Raw genomic sequence first — 14,041 nt, forward strand, 5'->3', positions numbered from 1 at the left:
CTTCAACTTTTTAAAAATCAAGCCTTTTTGGTGCCAGGAGAAGAAAAGGCTTTACTCCACGGTCAGGAAAAATCCTGCCCAGGAACCAAAATGTTTTTTGAAGCCAAATTTTTTTTTTAAACCAAATGTAAAAACGGACACCAGGATGAGATTAAGGATGAAATTCCATGTCTAAAAATGGTGTTGCTTCAACTTTTTAAAAACCAAGCCTTTTTGGTGCCAGGAGAAGAAAAGGCTTTACTCCACGGTCAGGAAAAATCCTGCCCAGGAACCAAAATGTTTTTTGAAGCCAAATGTTTTTTTTGAAACCAAATGCAAAAACGGACAGCAGGATGAGATTAAGGATGAAATTCCATGTCTAAAAATGGTGTTGCTTCAACTTTTTAAAAATCAAGCCTCTTTGGTGCCAGGAGAAGAAAAGGCTTTACTCCACGGTCAGGAAAAATCCTGCCCAGGAACCAAAATGTTTTTTGAAGCCAAATGTTTTTTTTGAAACCAAATGCAAAAACGGACACCAGGATGAGTTTTAGGATGAAATTCCATGTCTAAAAATGGTGTTGCTTCAAATTTTTAAAAATCAAGCCTTTTTGGTGCCAGGAGAAGTAAAGGCTATACTCCACGGTCAGGAAAAATCCTGCCCAGGAACCAAAATGTTTTTTGAAGCCAAATGTTTTTTTTGAAACCAAATGCAAAAACGGACACCAGGATGAGATTAAGGATGAAATTCCATGTCTAAAAATGGTGTTGCTTCAACTTTTTAAAAATCAAGCCTTTTTGGTGCCAGGAGAAGAAAAGGCTTTACTCCACGGTCAGGAAAAATCCTGCCCAGGAACCAAAATGTTTTTTGAAGCCAAATGTTTTTTTTGAAACCAAATGCAAAAACGGACACCAGGATGAGATTAAGGATGAAATTCCATGTCTAAAAATGGTGTTGCTTCAACTTTTTAAAAATCAAGCCTTTTTGGTGCCAGGAGAAGAAAAGGCTATACTCCACGGTCAGGAAAAATCCTGCCCAGGAACCAAAATGTTTTTTGAAGCCAAATTTTTTTTTTGAAACCAAATGCAAAAACTGACACCAGAATGAGATTAAGGATGAAATTCCATGTCTAAAAATGGTGTTGCTTCAACTTTTTAAAAATCAAGCCTTTTTGGTGCCGGGGAAGAAAAGGCTTTACTCCACGGTCAGGAAAAATCCTGCCCAGGAACCAAAATGTTTTTTGAAGCCAAATTTTTTTTTTGAAACCAAATGCAAAAACGGACACCAGGATGAGATTAAGGATGAAATTCCATGTCTAAAAATGGTGTTGCTTCAACTTTTTAAAAATCAAGCCTTTTTGGTGCCAGGAGAAGAAAAGGCTATACTCCACGGTCAGGAAAAATCCTGCCCAGGAACCAAAATGTTTTTTGAAGCCAAATTTTTTTTTTGAAACCAAATGCAAAAACGGACACCAGGATGAGATTAAGGATGAAATTCCATGTCTAAAAATGGTGTTGCTTCAACTTTTTAAAAATCAAACCTTTTTGGTGCCAGGAGAAGAAAAGGCTTTACTCCACGGTCAGGAAAAATCCTGCCCAGGAACCAAAATGTTTTTTGAAGCCAAATGTTTTTTTTGAAACCAAATGCAAAAACGGACACTAGGATGAGTTTCAGGATGAAATTCCATGTCTAAAAATGGTGTTGCTTCAACTTTTTAAAAATCAAGCCTTTTTGGTGCCAGGAGAAGAAAAGGCTATACTCCACGGTCAGGAAAAATCCTGCCCAGGAACCAAAATGTTTTTTGAAGCCAAATGTTTTTTTTGAAACCAAATGCAAAAACGGACACCAGGATGAGTTTCAGGATGAAATTCCATGTCTAAAAATGGTGTTGCTTCAACTTTTTAAAAATCAAGCCTTTTTGGTGCCAGGAGAAGAAAAGGCTATACTCCACGGTCAGGAAAAATCCTGCCCAGGAACCAAAATGTATTTTGAAGCCAAATGTTTTTTTTGAAACCAAATGCAAAAACGGACACCAGGATGAGATTAAGGATGAAATTCCATGTCTAAAAATGGTGTTGCTTCAACTTTTTAAAAATCAAGCCTTTTTGGTGCCAGGAGAAGAAAAGGCTTTACTCCACGGTCAGGAAAAATCCTGCCCAGGAACCAAAATGTTTTTTGAAGCCAAATTTTTTTTTTGAAACCAAATGCAAAAACGGACACCAGGATGAGTTTCAGGATGAAATTCCATGTCTAAAAATGGTGTTGCTTCAACTTTTTAAAAATCAAGCCTTTTTGGTGCCAGGAGAAGAAAAGGCTTTACTCCACGGTCAGGAAAAATCCTGCCCAGGAACCAAAATGTTTTTTGAAGCCAAATGTTTTTTTTGAAACCAAATGCAAAAACGGACACCAGGATGAGTTTCAGGATGAAATTCCATGTCTAAAAATGGTGTTGCTTCAACTTTTTAAAAATCAAGCCTTTTTGGTGCCAGGAGAAGAAAAGGCTATACTCCACGGTCAGGAAAAATCCTGCCCAGGAACCAAAATGTTTTTTGAAGCCAAATGTTTTTTTTGAAACCAAATGCAAAAACGGACACCAGGATGAGTTTCAGGATGAAATTCCATGTCTAAAAATGGTGTTGCTTCAACTTTTTAAAAATCAAGCCTTTTTGGTGCCAGGAGAAGAAAAGGCTATACTCCACGGTCAGGAAAAATCCTGCCCAGGAACCAAAATGTATTTTGAAGCCAAATGTTTTTTTTGAAACCAAATGCAAAAACGGACACCAGGATGAGATTAAGGATGAAATTCCATGTCTAAAAATGGTGTTGCTTCAACTTTTTAAAAATCAAGCCTTTTTGGTGCCAGGAGAAGAAAAGGCTTTACTCCACGGTCAGGAAAAATCCTGCCCAGGAACCAAAATGTTTTTTGAAGCCAAATGTTTTTTTTGAAACCAAATGCAAAAACGGACACCAGGATGAGTTTCAGGATGAAATTCCATGTCTAAAAATGGTGTTGCTTCAACTTTTTAAAAATCAAGCCTTTTTGGTGCCAGGAGAAGAAAAGGCTATACTCCACGGTCAGGAAAAATCCTGCCCAGGAACCAAAATGTTTTTTGAAGCCAAATGTTTTTTTTGAAACCAAATGCAAAAACGGACACCAGGATGAGATTAAGGATGAAATTCCATGTCTAAAAATGGTGTTGCTTCAACTTTTTAAAAATCAAGCCTTTTTGGTGCCAGGAGAAGAAAAGGCTTTACTCCACGGTCAGGAAAAATCCTGCCCAGGAACCAAAATGTTTTTTGAAGCCAAATTTTTTTTTTGAAACCAAATACAAAAACGGACACCAGGATGAGATTAAGGATGAAATTCCATGTCTAAAAATGGTGTTGCTTCAACTTTTTAAAAATCAAGCCTTTTTGGTGCCAGGAGAAGAAAAGGCTTTACTCCACGGTCAGGAAAAATCCTGCTCAGGAACCAAAATGTTTTTTGAAGCCAAATGTTTTTTTTGAAACCAAATGCAAAAACGGACACCAGGATGAGTTTCAGGATGAAATTCCATGTCTAAAAATGGTGTTGCTTCAACTTTTTAAAAATCAAGCCTTTTTGGTGCCAGGAGAAGAAAAGGCTATACTCCACGGTCAGGAAAAATCCTGCCCAGGAACCAAAATGTTTTTTGAAGCCAAATGTTTTTTTTGAAACCAAATGCAAAAACGGACACCAGGATGAGATTAAGGATGAAATTCCATGTCTAAAAATGGTGTTGCTTCAACTTTTTAAAAATCAAGCCTTTTTGGTGCCAGGAGAAGAAAAGGCTTTACTCCACGGTCAGGAAAAATCCTGCCCAGGAACCAAAATGTTTTTTGAAGCCAAATTTTTTTTTTGAAACCAAATGCAAAAACGGACACCAGGATGAGATTAAGGATGAAATTCCATGTCTAAAAATGGTGTTGCTTCAACTTTTTAAAAATCAAGCCTTTTTGGTGCCAGGAGAAGAAAAGGCTTTACTCCACGGTCAGGAAAAATCCTGCCCAGGAACCAAAATGTTTTTTGAAGCCAAATTTTTTTTTTGAAACCAAATGCAAAAACGGACACCAGGATGAGATTAAGGATGAAATTCCATGTCTAAAAATGGTGTTGCTTCAACTTTTTAAAAATCAAGCCTTTTTGGTGCCAGGAGAAGAAAAGGCTATACTCCACGGTCAGGAAAAATCCTGCCCAGGAACCAAAATGTTTTTTGAAGCCAAATTTTTTTTTTGAAACCAAATGCAAAAACGGACACCAGGATGAGTTTCAGGATGAAATTCCATGTCTAAAAATGGTGTTGCTTCAACTTTTTAAAAATCAAGCCTTTTTGGTGCCAGGAGAAGAAAAGGCTATACTCCACGGTCAGGAAAAATCCTGCCCAGGAACCAAAATGTTTTTTGAAGCCAAATGTTTTTTTTGAAACCAAATGCAAAAACGGACACCAGGATGAGTTTCAGGATGAAATTCCATGTCTAAAAATGGTGTTGCTTCAACTTTTTAAAAATCAAGCCTTTTTGGTGCCAGGAGAAGAAAAGGCTTTACTCCACGGTCAGGAAAAATCCTGCCAGGAACCAAAATGTTTTTTGAAGCCAAATTTTTTTTTTGAAACCAAATGCAAAAACGGACACCAGGATGAGTTTCAGGATGAAATTCCATGTCTAAAAATGGTGTTGCTTCAACTTTTTAAAAATCAAGCCTTTTTGGTGCCAGGAGAAGAAAAGGCTTTACTCCACGGTCAGGAAAAATCCTGCCCAGGAACCAAAATGTTTTTTGAAGCCAAATTTTTTTTTTGAAACCAAATACAAAAACGGACACCAGGATGAGATTAAGGATGAAATTCCATGTCTAAAAATGGTGTTGCTTCAACTTTTTAAAAATCAAGCCTTTTTGGTGCCAGGAGAAGAAAAGGCTTTACTCCACGGTCAGGAAAAATCCTGCCCAGGAACCAAAATGTTTTTTGAAGCCAAATTTTTTTTTTGAAACCAAATGCAAAAACGGACACCAGGATGAGTTTCAGGATGAAATTCCATGTCTAAAAATGGTGTTGCTTCAACTTTTTAAAAATCAAGCCTTTTTGGTGCCAGGAGAAGAAAAGGCTTTACTCCACGGTCAGGAAAAATCCTGCCAGGAACCAAAATGTTTTTTGAAGCCAAATTTTTTTTTTGAAACCAAATGCAAAAACGGACACCAGGATGAGTTTCAGGATGAAATTCCATGTCTAAAAATGGTGTTGCTTCAACTTTTTAAAAATCAAGCCTTTTTGGTGCCAGGAGAAGAAAAGGCTTTACTCCACGGTCAGGAAAAATCCTGCCCAGGAACCAAAATGTTTTTTGAAGCCAAATTTTTTTTTTGAAACCAAATACAAAAACGGACACCAGGATGAGATTAAGGATGAAATTCCATGTCTAAAAATGGTGTTGCTTCAACTTTTTAAAAATCAAGCCTTTTTGGTGCCAGGAGAAGAAAAGGCTTTACTCCACGGTCAGGAAAAATCCTGCCCAGGAACCAAAATGTTTTTTGAAGCCAAATTTTTTTTTTGAAACCAAATGCAAAAACGGACACCAGGATGAGTTTCAGGATGAAATTCCATGTCTAAAAATGGTGTTGCTTCAACTTTTTAAAAATCAAGCCTTTTTGGTGCCAGGAGAAGAAAAGGCTATACTCCACGGTCAGGAAAAATCCTGCCCAGGAACCAAAATGTTTTTTGAAGCCAAATGTTTTTTTTGAAACCAAATGCAAAAACGGACACCAGGATGAGATTAAGGATGAAATTCCATGTCTAAAAATGGTGTTGCTTCAACTTTTTAAAAATCAAGCCTTTTTGGTGCCAGGAGAAGAAAAGGCTTTACTCCACGGTCAGGAAAAATCCTGCCCAGGAACCAAAATGTTTTTTGAAGCCAAATTTTTTTTTTGAAACCAAATACAAAAACGGACACCAGGATGAGATTAAGGATGAAATTCCATGTCTAAAAATGGTGTTGCTTCAACTTTTTAAAAATCAAGCCTTTTTGGTGCCAGGAGAAGAAAAGGCTTTACTCCACGGTCAGGAAAAATCCTGCCCAGGAACCAAAATGTTTTTTGAAGCCAAATTTTTTTTTTGAAACCAAATGCAAAAACGGACACCAGGATGAGTTTCAGGATGAAATTCCATGTCTAAAAATGGTGTTGCTTCAACTTTTTAAAAATCAAGCCTTTTTGGTGCCAGGAGAAGAAAAGGCTATACTCCACGGTCAGGAAAAATCCTGCCCAGGAACCAAAATGTTTTTTGAAGCCAAATGTTTTTTTTGAAACCAAATGCAAAAACAGACACCAGGATGAGATTAAGGATGAAATTCCATGTCTAAAAATGGTGTTGCTTCAACTTTTTAAAAATCAAGCCTTTTTGGTGCCAGGAGAAGAAAAGGCTATACTCCACGGTCAGGAAAAATCCTGCCCAGGAACCAAAATGTTTTTTGAAGCCAAATGTTTTTTTTGAAACCAAATGCAAAAACGGACACCAGGATGAGATTAAGGATGAAATTCCATGTCTAAAAATGGTGTTGCTTCAACTTTTTAAAAATCAAGCCTTTTTGGTGCCAGGAGAAGAAAAGGCTTTACTCCACGGTCAGGAAAAATCCTGCCAGGAACCAAAATGTTTTTTGAAGCCAAATTTTTTTTTTGAAACCAAATGCAAAAACGGACACCAGGATGAGTTTCAGGATGAAATTCCATGTCTAAAAATGGTGTTGCTTCAACTTTTTAAAAATCAAGCCTTTTTGGTGCCAGGAGAAGAAAAGGCTTTACTCCACGGTCAGGAAAAATCCTGCCCAGGAACCAAAATGTTTTTTGAAGCCAAATTTTTTTTTTGAAACCAAATACAAAAACGGACACCAGGATGAGATTAAGGATGAAATTCCATGTCTAAAAATGGTGTTGCTTCAACTTTTTAAAAATCAAGCCTTTTTGGTGCCAGGAGAAGAAAAGGCTTTACTCCACGGTCAGGAAAAATCCTGCCCAGGAACCAAAATGTTTTTTGAAGCCAAATTTTTTTTTTGAAACCAAATGCAAAAACGGACACCAGGATGAGTTTCAGGATGAAATTCCATGTCTAAAAATGGTGTTGCTTCAACTTTTTAAAAATCAAGCCTTTTTGGTGCCAGGAGAAGAAAAGGCTATACTCCACGGTCAGGAAAAATCCTGCCCAGGAACCAAAATGTTTTTTGAAGCCAAATGTTTTTTTTGAAACCAAATGCAAAAACGGACACCAGGATGAGATTAAGGATGAAATTCCATGTCTAAAAATGGTGTTGCTTCAACTTTTTAAAAATCAAGCCTTTTTGGTGCCAGGAGAAGAAAAGGCTTTACTCCACGGTCAGGAAAAATCCTGCCCAGGAACCAAAATGTTTTTTGAAGCCAAATTTTTTTTTTGAAACCAAATACAAAAACGGACACCAGGATGAGATTAAGGATGAAATTCCATGTCTAAAAATGGTGTTGCTTCAACTTTTTAAAAATCAAGCCTTTTTGGTGCCAGGAGAAGAAAAGGCTTTACTCCACGGTCAGGAAAAATCCTGCCCAGGAACCAAAATGTTTTTTGAAGCCAAATTTTTTTTTTGAAACCAAATGCAAAAACGGACACCAGGATGAGTTTCAGGATGAAATTCCATGTCTAAAAATGGTGTTGCTTCAACTTTTTAAAAATCAAGCCTTTTTGGTGCCAGGAGAAGAAAAGGCTATACTCCACGGTCAGGAAAAATCCTGCCCAGGAACCAAAATGTTTTTTGAAGCCAAATGTTTTTTTTGAAACCAAATGCAAAAACAGACACCAGGATGAGATTAAGGATGAAATTCCATGTCTAAAAATGGTGTTGCTTCAACTTTTTAAAAATCAAGCCTTTTTGGTGCCAGGAGAAGAAAAGGCTATACTCCACGGTCAGGAAAAATCCTGCCCAGGAACCAAAATGTTTTTTGAAGCCAAATGTTTTTTTTGAAACCAAATGCAAAAACGGACACCAGGATGAGATTAAGGATGAAATTCCATGTCTAAAAATGGTGTTGCTTCAACTTTTTAAAAATCAAGCCTTTTTGGTGCCAGGAGAAGAAAAGGCTTTACTCCACGGTCAGGAAAAATCCTGCCCAGGAACCAAAATGTTTTTTGAAGCCAAATTTTTTTTTTGAAACCAAATACAAAAACGGACACCAGGATGAGATTAAGGATGAAATTCCATGTCTAAAAATGGTGTTGCTTCAACTTTTTAAAAATCAAGCCTTTTTGGTGCCAGGAGAAGAAAAGGCTTTACTCCACGGTCAGGAAAAATCCTGCCCAGGAACCAAAATGTTTTTTGAAGCCAAATTTTTTTTTTGAAACCAAATGCAAAAACGGACACCAGGATGAGTTTCAGGATGAAATTCCATGTCTAAAAATGGTGTTGCTTCAACTTTTTAAAAATCAAGCCTTTTTGGTGCCAGGAGAAGAAAAGGCTATACTCCACGGTCAGGAAAAATCCTGCCCAGGAACCAAAATGGTTTTTGAAGCCAATTTTTTTTTTTGAAACCAAATTCAAAAACGGACACCAGGATGAGATTAAGGATGAAATTCCATGTCTAAAAATGGTGTTGCTTCAACTTTTTAAAAATCAAGCCTTTTTGGTGCCAGGAGAAGAAAAGGCTTTACTCCACGGTCAGGAAAAATCCTGCCCAGGAACCAAAATGTTTTTTGAAGCCAAATTTTTTTTTTGAAACCAAATGCAAAAACGGACACCAGGATGAGTTTCAGGATGAAATTCCATGTCTAAAAATGGTGTTGCTTCAACTTTTTAAAAATCAAGCCTTTTTGGTGCCAGGAGAAGAAAAGGCTATACTCCACGGTCAGGAAAAATCCTGCCCAGGAACCAAAATGTTTTTTGAAGCCAAATGTTTTTTTTGAAACCAAATGCAAAAACGGACACCAGGATGAGATTAAGGATGAAATTCCATGTCTAAAAATGGTGTTGCTTCAACTTTTTAAAAATCAAGCCTTTTTGGTGCCAGGAGAAGAAAAGGCTTTACTCCACGGTCAGGAAAAATCCTGCCCAGGAACCAAAATGTTTTTTGAAGCCAAATTTTTTTTTTGAAACCAAATGCAAAAACGGACACCAGGATGAGTTTCAGGATGAAATTGCATGTCTAAAAATTGTGTTGCTTCAACTTTTTAAAAATCAAGCCTTTTTGGTGCCAGGAGAAGAAAAGGCTATACTCCACGGTCAGGAAAAATCCTGCCCAGGAACCAAAATGTTTTTTGAAGCCAAATGTTTTTTTTGAAACCAAAAGCAAAAACGGACACCAGGATGAGATTAAGGATGAAATTCCATGTCTAAAAATGGTGTTGCTTCAACTTTTTAAAAATCAAGCCTTTTTGGTGCCAGGAGAAGAAAAGGCTTTACTCCACGGTCAGGAAAAATCCTGCCCAGGAACCAAAATGTTTTTTGAAGCCAAGTGTTTTTTTTGAAACCAAATGCAAAAACGGACACCAGGATGAGTTTCAGGATGAAATTCCATGTCTAAAAATGGTGTTGCTTCAACTTTTTAAAAATCAAGCCTTTTTGGTGCCAGGAGAAGAAAAGGCTTTACTCCACGGTCAGGAAAAATCCTGCCCAGGAACCAAAATGTTTTTTGAAGCCAAATTTTTTTTTTGAAACCAAATGCAAAAACGGACATCAGGATGAGTTTCAGGATGAAATTCCATGTCTAAAAATGGTGTTGCTTCAACTTTTTAAAAATCACGCCTTTTTGGTGCCAGGAGAAGAAAAGGCTATACTCCACGGTCAGGAAAAATCCTGCCCAGGAACCAAAATGTTTTTTGAAGCCAATTTTTTTTTTTGAAACCAAATGCAAAAACGGACACCAGGATGAGATTAAGGATGAAATTCCATGTCTAAAAATGGTGTTGCTTCAACTTTTTAAAAATCAAGCCTTTTTGGTGCCAGGAGAAGAAAAGGCTTTACTCCACGGTCAGGAAAAATCCTGCCCAGGAACCAAAATGTTTTTTGAAGCCAATTTTTTTTTTTGAAACCAAATGCAAAAACGGACACGAGGATGAGTTTCAGGATGAAATTCCATGTCTAAAAATGGTGTTGCTTCAACTTTTTAAAAATCAAGCCTTTTTGGTGCCAGGAGAAGAAAAGGCTATACTCCACGGTCAGGAAAAATCCTGCCCAGGAACCAAAATGTTTTTTGAAGCCAAATTTTTTTTTTGAAACCAAATGCAAAAACGGACACCAGGATGAGATTAAGGATGAAATTCCATGTCTAAAAATGGTGTTGCTTCAACTTTTTAAAAATCAAGCCTTTTTGGTGCCAGGAGAAGAAAAGGCTTTACTCCACGGTCAGGAAAAATCCTGCACAGGAACCAAAATGTTTTTTGAAGCCAAATGTTTTTTTTGAAACCAAATGCAAAAACGGACACCAGGATGAGTTTCAGGATGAAATTCCATGTCTAAAAATGGTGTTGCTTCAACTTTTTAAAAATCAAGCCATTTTGGTGCCAGGAGAAGAAAAGGCTATACTCCACGGTCAGGAAAAATCCTGCCCAGGAACCAAAATGTTTTTTGAAGCCAAATGTTTTTTTTGAAACCAAATGCAAAAACGGACACCAGGATGAGATTAAGGATGAAATTCCATGTCTAAAAATGGTGTGGCTTCAAATTTTTAACAATCAAGCCTTTTTGGTGCCAGGAGAAGAAAAGGCTTTACTCCACGGTCAGGAAAAATCCTGCCCAGGAACCAAAATGTTTTTTGAAGCCAAATTTTTTTTTTGAAACCAAATGCAAAAACGGACACCAGGATGAGTTTCAGGATGAAATTCCATGTCTAAAAATGGTGTTGCTTCAACTTTTTAAAAATCAAGCCTTTTTGGTGCCAGGAGAAGAAAAGGCTATACTCCACGGTCAGGAAAAATCCTGCCCAGGAACCAAAATGTTTTTTGAAGAGAAATGTTTTTTTTTGAAACCAAATGCAAAAACAGACACCAGGATGAGATTCAGGATGAAATTCCATGTCTAAAAATGGTGTTGCTTCAACTTTTTAAAAATCAAGCCTTTTTGGTGCCAGGAGAAGAAAAGGCTATACTCCACGGTCAGGAAAAATCCTGCCCAGGAACCAAAATGTTTTTTGAAGCCAATTTTTTTTTTTGAAACCAAATGCAAAAACGGACACCAGGATGAGATTAAGGATGAAATTCCATGTCTAAAAATGGTGTTGCTTCAACTTTTTAAAAATCAAGCCTTTTTGGTGCCAGGAGAAGAAAAGGCTTTACTCCACGGTCAGGAAAAATCCTGCCCAGGAACCAAAATGTTTTTTGAAGCCAAATGTTTTTTTTGAAACCAAATGCAAAAACGGACACCAGGATGAGATTAAGGATGAAATTCCATGTCTAAAAATGGTGTTGCTTCAACTTTTTAAAAATCAAGCCTTTTTGGTGCCAGGAGAAGAAAAGGCTTTACTCCACGGTCAGGAAAAATCCTGCCCAGGAACCAAAATGTTTTTTGAAGCCAAATTTTTTTTTTGAAACCAAATGCAAAAACGGACACCAGGATGAGATTAAGGATGAAATTCCATGTCTAAAAATGGTGTTGCTTCAACTTTTTAAAAATCAAGCCTTTTTGGTGCCAGGAGAAGAAAAGGCTTTACTCCACGGTCAGGAAAAATCCTGCCCAGGAACCAAAATGTTTTTTGAAGCCAAATGTTTTTTTTGAAACCAAATGCAAAAACGGACACCAGGATGAGTTTCAGGATGAAATTCCATGTCTAAAAATGGTGTTGCTTCAACTTTTTAAAAATCAAGCCTTTTTGGTGCCAGGAGAAGAAAAGGCTTTACTCCACGGTCAGGTAAAATCCTGCCCAGGAACCAAAATGTTTTTTGAAGCCAAATGTTTTTTTTGAAACCAAATGCAAAAACGGACACCAGGATGAGTTTCAGGATGAAATTCCATGTCTAAAAATGGTGTTGCTTCAACTTTTTAAAAATCAAGCCTTTTTGGTGCCAGGAGAAGAAAAGGCTTTACTCCACGGTCAGGAAAAATCCTGCCCAGGAACCAAAATGTTTTTTGAAGCCAAATTTTTTTTTTGAAACCAAATGCAAAAACGGACACCAGGATGAGATTAAGGATGAAATTCCATGTCTAAAAATGGTGTTGCTTCAACTTTTTAAAAATCAAGCCTTTTTGGTGCCAGGAGAAGAAAAGGCTTTACTCCACGGTCAGGAAAAATCCGGCCCAGGAACCAAAATGTTTTTTGAAGCCAAATGTTTTTTTTGAAACCAAATGCAAAAACGGACACCAGGATGAGTTTCAGGATGAAATTCCATGTCTAAAAATGGTGTTGCTTCAACTTTTTAAAAATCAAGCCTTTTTGGTGCCAGGAGAAGAAAAGGCTTTACTCCACGGTGAGGAAAAATCCTGCCCAGGAACCAAAATGTTTTTTGAAGCCAAATGTTTTTTTTGAAACCAAATGCAAAAACGGACACCAGGATGAGATTAAGGATGAAATTCCATGTCTAAAAATGGTGTGGCTTCAAATTTTTAACAATCAAGCCTTTTTGGTGCCAGGAGAAGAAAAGGCTTTACTCCACGGTCAGGAAAAATCCTGCCCAGGAACCAAAATGTTTTTTGAAGCCAAATCTTTTTTTTTGAAACCAAATGCAAAAACGGACATCAGGATGAGTTTCAGGATGAAATTCCATGTCTAAAAATGGTGTTGCTTCAACTTTTTAAAAATCAAGCCTTTTTGGTGCCAGGAGAAGAAAAGGCTTTACTCCACGGTCAGGAAAAATCCTGCCCAGGAACCAAAATGTTTTTTGAAGCCAAATGATTTTTTTGAAACCAAATGCAAAAACGGACACTAGGATGAGTTTCAGGATGAAATTCCATGTCTAAAAATGGTGTTGCTTCAACTTTTTAAAAATCAAGCCTTTTTGGTGCCAGGAGAAGAAAAGGCTATACTCCACGGTCAGGAAAAATCCTGCCCAGGAACCAAAATGTTTTTTGAAGCCAAATGTTTTTTTTGAAACCAAATGCAAAAACGGACACCAGGATGAGTTTCAGGATGAAATTCCATGTCTAAAAATGGTGTTGCTTCAACTTTTTAAAAATCAAGCCTTTTTGGTGCCAGGAGAAGAAAAGGCTTTACTCCACGGTCAGGAAAAATCCTGCCCAGGAACCAAAATGTTTTTTGAAGCCAAATTTTTTTTTTGAAACCAAATGCAAAAACGGACACCAGGATGAGTTTCAGGATGAAATTCCATGTCTAAAAATGGTGTTGCTTCAACTTTTTAAAAATCAAGCCTTTTTGGTGCCAGGAGAAGAAAAGGCTTTACTCCACGGTCAGGAAAAATCCTGCCCAGGAACCAAAATGTTTTTTGAAGCCAAATGTTTTTTTTGAAACCAAATGCAAAAACGGACACCAGGATGAGTTTCAGGATGAAATTCCATGTCTAAAAATGGTGTTGCTTCAACTTTTTAAAAATCAAGCCTTTTTGGTGCCAGGAGAAGAAAAGGCTATACTCCACGGTCAGGAAAAATCCTGCCCAGGAACCAAAATGTTTTTTGAAGCCAAATGTTTTTTTTGAAACCAAATGCAAAAACGGACACCAGGATGAGTTTCAGGATGAAATTCCATGTCTAAAAATGGTGTTGCTTCAACTTTTTAAAAATCAAGCCTTTTTGGTGCCAGGAGAAGAAAAGGCTATACTCCACGGTCAGGAAAAATCCTGCCCAGGAACCAAAATGTATTTTGAAGCCAAATGTTTTTTTTGAAACCAAATGCAAAAACGGACACCAGGATGAGATTAAGGATGAAATTCCATGTCTAAAAATGGTGTTGCTTCAACTTTTTAAAAATCAAGCCTTTTTGGTGCCAGGAGAAGAAAAGGCTATACTCCACGGTCAGGAAAAATCCTGCCCAGGAACCAAAATGTTTTTTGAAGCCAAATGTTTTTTTTGAAACCAAATGCAAAAACGGACACCAGGATGAGATTAAGGATGAAATTCCATGTCTAAAAATGGTGTGGCTTCAAATTTTTAACAATC

This window comes from Pantherophis guttatus, chromosome 16 (genome assembly GCF_059756535.1).
Source record: "Pantherophis guttatus breed Tessera chromosome 16, ASM5975653v1, whole genome shotgun sequence".
NCBI classification, from domain to species: domain Eukaryota; kingdom Metazoa; phylum Chordata; class Lepidosauria; order Squamata; family Colubridae; genus Pantherophis; species Pantherophis guttatus.